The following is a 6,922-nucleotide window of genomic DNA, read 5'->3' on the forward strand; positions in this document are numbered from 1 at the left end:
CACAATGTGCATTTTTGTCTTGAAAATGACTCAAAGTGAAGTTCCACCTATAAATGGGACTTCTGCTGATCGGATTCCCCAACCCCCCACCGATGCCACATTTGGCACCTTTCATGGGGGGGGGAGCAGATCCTACGTAATGTCCCCCCCCCCCGCCCTCTGGGAGACACACAGGTCCCATTAGACAGCACGGACCATTCATAAAGCCCAGCGCGACTCACGCATGCACAGTAGGAAAGAGACTGTGAAGCCGTAAGGCTTTACTTCCTGTTTCCCTTAGTAATGATGCCAGCGCCTGGATAGAATGAGAGCAATGCAACCCTTGGGTCTCCCACTGCTGTCAATCAAATCCAATGACCTGGGGGCGGGGCGGAGTCCTGCTTGTGGCAATGGATGCAGCAGCAGAACACGGGAGCACACCCGCACAAGTGCCCAGAGGGAGAGCAGCTCTCCAATTGGTCACTTGAGAAGAACGCCACTGAGGGACCCCAGAAGAGGAGGCTCGGGGCCACACTGCAAAACAAACTGCACAGAGGAGGTAAGTATGACATGTTTGTTTTTTTAAAACAAACCTTTACATATCCGTTTGTTACCCCCCCCCCCCCCCAAAAAAAAAAATTGATCCTGTCCTTTTAAAGCATGTTATACAGCACAGTGTTTGTGCTGTGTAATTTGGCTCCTTTCTATCATCTGAAATACCTGGTTGATCCTGCCAGTTTCTACCCTTCCCTTTGTAAACTGAACACGGTTCATCAGGGCTGCTGAGCCCTGACACAGTGGTCAGTTTACTTACCTCATCTTTAACTCTCCTGTCTACTCTCCTCCCTGCTCTCCCCCCTCCCTACCTGTCAGCTTGTGACAGTGCCTGTATGTAATTTTCATACTATCCGCTCTGTCTCCTAATGCTGTGTTTGTGATTTATATTTAAAAAAATGTCAAATTATACCTCATTTCAGAGCACGATCGGCGTTCACGTGACCTGCTGGCTCTCTCCTCTCCTCCTCCTGACTGACATCAATGTGGGAATTTCAGCCTCACCCGCTCTAGCTGTCAGATGGGGAGAGGAGAGAGCCGGCCAGTCACAAAAGCACTGATTGATGTTTGGAAATGAGGTATAATCTGCATATTTTTTTTTATCAATTACACACGGGTGAAGTAGGGAGAGTGGCTTAACAACCGCTTTAACCACTTTAAAGTGGTTGTAAACCCTTACAAACCACTTTGACCTACAGGTAAGCCTAGATCAAGGCTTACCTGTAGGTCCAAGAAATATTTGCCCGAAGACAGGCACCGCTGTCTACGGCGCATGCGCCGTAGACAGCGGCGCGCAGGCGCACTGAGCCCGGCATTTCCAACAATGGAGCTGCCGCGCGTGTCGGCTCCCGTGCGCTGCGAGACCCCACCGAAAAGATGGATGCGCCGGACTACAGGGGACAGCGGTGACGTCGCTGGCTCCTGTGTCAGGTAAGTGACACATAATGGACTATTATGCGATGCATAGTAGTCCATTATGCTTTGCCTTTGCAGGGAATGAAAGAGGAAGTAAACCCATCAGGGTTTACTTCCTCTTTAAGACCAGGCCTTTTTCTGCCATTTGTTGTTTACAAGTTAAAATCAGTATTTTTTGCTAGAAAATTACTTATAACAGCCACGCGGTGATACCTCACATGTGTGGTTTGATCACCGTTTACATATGCGGGCGCGACATACATATGCGTTCGCTTCTGCGCGTAAGCTCGGAGGGATGGAGCGCTTACATTTTTTTTATTATTATTTATTTTACTTTTTACTTTTACACTATCCAATAAATTATTGTTTTTTGTTTTGTTTTTTATCACTTTTATTCCTATTACAAGGAATGTAAATATCCCTTGTAATAGAGATAAACATGACAGGTCCTCTTTATTGAGAGATCTGGGGTCAAAAAGACCCCAGATCTCTCATTTACCTTTTAGGCTGGTTTCATACCATTGCAAATTTGATGTGGGCTTCCCGCATCCAGTTCGCAATATCAGGAAATTTGGAACGATTCTCTATGGAGCCGGTTCACATATCTTCGCTGTGGCTTCATTGCAAATTTACACAGGAGCTCTCTGCATCTTTTGGTCCATTTAAGGTCCAAATTCAGCCAAAAACTCGGGCTGAAATCGGACCTGAAATTATGGACCAGGACACACCGGACCCCTGCTGGGTCCTGCATGCGGCGATGGTGTGAACCCAACCTTAAAAGCAAAAAATAAATACAAATTTAATTTTGCCTTTAAGGGGGTCTGTCACGTACCTGGTGGTGGGAGCCCGGAGTGCAGGGAGCGGCCTCTTGTAAGCCTCTGGCTCGAGACCCCCTGGGAGTGAGAACAGGGGTTCTGGAGGGCAGAGGGCACAAGTGCCAAGTCCGTGTAGGTGGGCCTGGTCCAGGAACTGGCGTCAGACAGCAGTGGATGAAGACAGGTGACTCTGGAACGGCTGGAGGTCAGCAGCTGGCAGCAAGCAGGTGGGCACACCGGAAGGGCTGACAGGCAGGCGGCAGGCAGCGGTGGTCACAGAACACGGACTGGAACAGCAGGCAGAAGCGGGGTAAACACAAGCCGGGTCGTCAACGGGCTGGCAGCAGAGGTACCGAAGGAGAAGGCAGAAGAATAGTCAGGAGGTCCGAAGGTCAGGGCTGGCAGCAGGCAGGATAATCAGGAACAAGCCGAAGTAGATCAGAGACAGGAACAATCAGGTAATCAGAGGCAACTCTCAGGAACGCTGTAGACAGGACAGCAACGGGCCACTAGAATGAATCACTTAAGAAGCCTTCTGGGCGCCAAGGACGGTCGCACGGCACGTCCGTTCGCGCCCACGTCAAACCGTGCAACCGACCGTGACCCCGCGCACCCGCGTGCGCCCGATCGTACCTGCTCGCACCCGCGTGCGTCCGTTCGCGCTAACGCGCGCCCGGGAAGACCTATCAGCGCTCAACGGACCAACATTGTGGGTAAGTCTTCCACGGGCTGCTGGGACTCGGGACCGACCATGACATTGCCCCCCCCCAAGGGGCAGCCTCCGGATGCCCAATTGGGCCATTTTACCAGGATGGGCCCTTCTGAAGGCGAGAATCAATCTTCTGGCATGAATGTTGGATTCAGGTTCCCAAGAATTCTCTTCAGGTCCGTACCCTTTCCACTTTACCAGGAATTGGACTTGATTCCGTCTACGCCTGCAGTCCAAGATAGACTCCACCTCGTACTCGACTTCACCGTCGACGACCACAGGTTCAAGTGGGACAATCCTCCGACTGACGAAGGGGTCCGGAACGGCTGGCTTGAGTAACGCCACATGGAATACGGGGTGAATCCGGAATGACTCAGGCAATTTCAGCTCAAAAGCTACATCGTTAATCTTCTTTACAATTGGGAAGGGACCCACAAACCTTGGCCCCAACTTCTTAGTAGGGCAGGCCATCTTTAGGTTCAATGTGGAGAGCCACACCTGGTCCCCAACCTTAAGTTCAAGCTCCCCCCTTCTCCTCCTGTCAAAAACTTCTTTATTATGTCTTTGGGTCTTTGCCATGGTCTCCTGCAGAAGCTTGTTATTGGCACTAAAGAAGTCGATATTCTCCTGGACTGCTGGTACCGGGCTTTCAGGCAGGTCTTGGGACAAGAATGAGGGGTGGAAGCCGTAATTGGCGAAGAATGGAGACTGACTAGTGGCAGAGTGGATGGAGTTGTTATAGGCGAACTCCGCTAACGGGAGCAAGGAAGTCCAGTTGTCCTGGGAAAAGGACGAGAAGCAGCGTAAGTATTGCTCCAGCGTCTGGTTCGTCCGTTCTGTTTGCCCATTGGTCTGTGGGTGGTAGGCAGACAAAAGACAGAGATCAATCTTCAAAGCCCTGCAGAGTGCTCTCCAAAACTTGGACGTGAACTGCACACCCCGATCCGAGATAATGTTTGCGGGGACACCGTGCAGCCTCACGATCTCTTTAATAAAAACCTCAGCGGTCTCTGCAGCGGACGGGGTGCCCTTCATCGGCAGGAAGTGGGCCATCTTGGTTAGCCTATCCACCACCACGAAGATTGTGGAGTAGCCTTCTGATGGAGGAAGCTCTACGATGAAATCCATCGAAATCATTCGCCAAGGCCTCTCTGGAACAGGTAATGGTTTCATCAGACCCCAGGCCCTGGACTTGCTGCTTTTATTACGGATGCAAATGGCACAAGCCTCCACATACCTCTTGCAGTCGGATCTCAGCTGGGGCCACCAAAAGGTGCGCTGGACCAACTCGGTGGTCTTGAGGGCGCCGAAATGGCCGGCCAACGGGTGGTCATGACATGCACTGAGGACTGGCACCCGAGCCTCCTGGGGGACAAAAATTTTGTCTTCATGCCAGAGAAGTTCATCTTGGGTCAGAAGTGTGACATTAGGTGGAGGAGTGGCACCAACGGAGACTTGCTTAATCAGGGACAACAAATCGGCCTGAAGAAGAAGAAAGTTCCCTGAGGCCAGGATGGTATCCGGATGTGGAGAGGTCTCTGGCTCATTGTACATTCGGGACAGGGCGTCCGGTTTGGTGTTCTTGGAACCCGGACGATAAGTTATGTGGAACAGAAACCTGGAAAAGAAAAGAGCCCTTCTGGCCTGGCGTGGCTTCAACCTCTTGGCGGACTTCAAGTATTCCAGGTTTCTGTGATCCGTGTAGATGAGGATTGGATGCGTAGCTCCCTCCAGTAGGTAACGCCATTCCTCGAGGGCCGCTTTAATGGCCAATAGCTCTCGATCTCCGACATCATAATTTGCCTCAGCTTCAGTTAGCTTGCGGGAGAAGAATGCTACTGGGTGCAAGCGGGCCCTAGGCCCATGTCTCTGGGAGAGAATCGCCCCAACCGCGATCTCAGAGGCATCAACCTCTAAGATATAGGGCCGGGTTGGATCAGGATGTTTGAGGATGGAAGCCGACACAAATAAGTCCTTCAGGGTAGAGAAGGCTTCCTGAGCCTCTGGAGACCATTGAAACTTCAGACTCTGCCTGGTCAGTCTGGTGATGGGGGCTATAATAGTAGAAAACCCCTTAATAAATTTCCTATAGAAATTTGCGAATCCCACGAAACGCTGGACCCCTTTTCTGTCAGTGGGAGCGGGCCAATCCCGGATAGCGGAGACCTTCTGAGGGTCCATCTCGATGCCATCTACAGAAATTACCAGCCCCAGGAATTGAATACTTGATTGCTCAAAGGTACATTTCTCCGGCTTGGCGTATAACCCATGCAGACGAAGTCGGGATAGTACCTTCCTGACATGCTCCCGGTGTTCTGCCAGAGAAGAGGAGAAGATCAGGATGTCGTCCAAGTAGGTAATGACGAACAGGTCTAGGTAGTCCCTGAAAATATCATTGATAAAGTGCTGGAACGTGGCGGGAGCGTTACATAAACCGAAGGGCATGACAAGGTACTCGAAGTGCCCGAAGCGAGTACGAAAGGCAGTCTTCCACTCGTCGCCATCACGGATGCGGACCAGATTGTAAGCCCCCCGGAGATCTAGTTTTGAAAATACTGCCGCTGACCCCAGTCTCTGAAAAAGCTCCGGCACGAGTGGTAGGGGATAACGGTTCTTAATCGTTATTTTATTAAGGGCCCGGTAGTCGGCGCAGGGTCTGGTCCTTTTTTTCTACGAAAAAGATCCCTGCTCCCGCCGGTGAAGTGGAGGGACGAATAAATCCCTTCCTGAGATTATCGTCCAGGTAGGACTTCAAGGTCACCAACTCAGTCTCTGATAGCGGAAAGATCCTCCCAAAGGGAATTTCTGCCCCAGGAAGTAATTCAATGGGACAGTCGTATGGCCTGTGAGGGGGTAAGGTCTCTGCACCCTTTTTGCTAAACACGTCTAGGTAATCATGGTAGGCAGCAGGTACAACTTGGCGGGTTTCTTCGTCAACTTCCAGACAGAGCAAAGAAGAAGAAGAGGCCTGGTCGGTTCCCGACAGACAGTGTTGGAGGCAGTAAGGTGATGGAAATCTCAGCTCCCCGGTGGTCCAGTCAACAAGGGGGTTATGTGCCCTCAGCCAGGGCATGCCGAGAATGATAGGGAAGAGAGGAGAAGTGATAATGTCCAGACAGAGTAATTCTTGATGGGTTCCGGCAATAGTGGTTAACAGGGGCTGAGTCTGCTGGGTAACAGGTCCGGACTTGAGGGCGGAACCATCGGCCAGATGTATAGAAAGTCCCCTTGCCCTGGGCCGAAGTGGGATGTTATGTTTAGAGGCAAAGGTTAGGTCCATAAAGCCACTGCAAGCACCCGAGTCAATAATGGCGTTGGTCTGGACGTTCCCTCCTGGTAGCTGCAAGGAAATGGACATAGTCAAATGGGAGGCAGCACTAGGACAGTCTAATGTAAGGGCAGGAGAAACGAAGAGGGACTTACGGAGCTTAGCAGGGCAATTGCGCACGAAGTGTCCAGACCCACCACAGTAGAGGCAGAGATTTCCTTCCCGGCGGCGCTGGCGTTCTTCAGGCGTTAAGGAAAGCCGGAGTAAACCCAGCTGCATGGGCTCAGGGAGGTCTTGACTGGTCGTGGTGACAGCAGGAGGGGTGAGATGAGGAGAGCTGGGGACTCGAGGAAGCATCCATACCGGACGAGAAGTGGTTGAAGACCGCTCCAGGCGGCGTTCCCTCAGCCGTCTCTCTATTTGGATTGCCAGTTCCACTAAGGCTTCTAGAGTCTCTGGAATGCCCACTCGGGCGAGCTCATCCTTCAACGGTTCTGATAGGCCCATCCGGAACTGATAACGTAATGCCGCATTATTCCAGTCCGTGTCAGAGCTCCAGCGTCGGAACTCCGACACGTAGTCCTCTACAGGCCGGCGACCTTGCTGCAGCGAATGCAGGGCTGCTTCAGCGGTGGCGGTTAGCTGTGGGTCTTCGTACAACCGCGACATGGCCTGGAAGAA

This window comes from Lithobates pipiens, unplaced genomic scaffold, assembly GCF_037356315.1.
Source record: "Lithobates pipiens isolate NorthernLeopardFrog02 unplaced genomic scaffold, aLitPip1_a1.2 Scaffold_13, whole genome shotgun sequence".
NCBI lineage: Eukaryota > Metazoa > Chordata > Amphibia > Anura > Ranidae > Lithobates > Lithobates pipiens.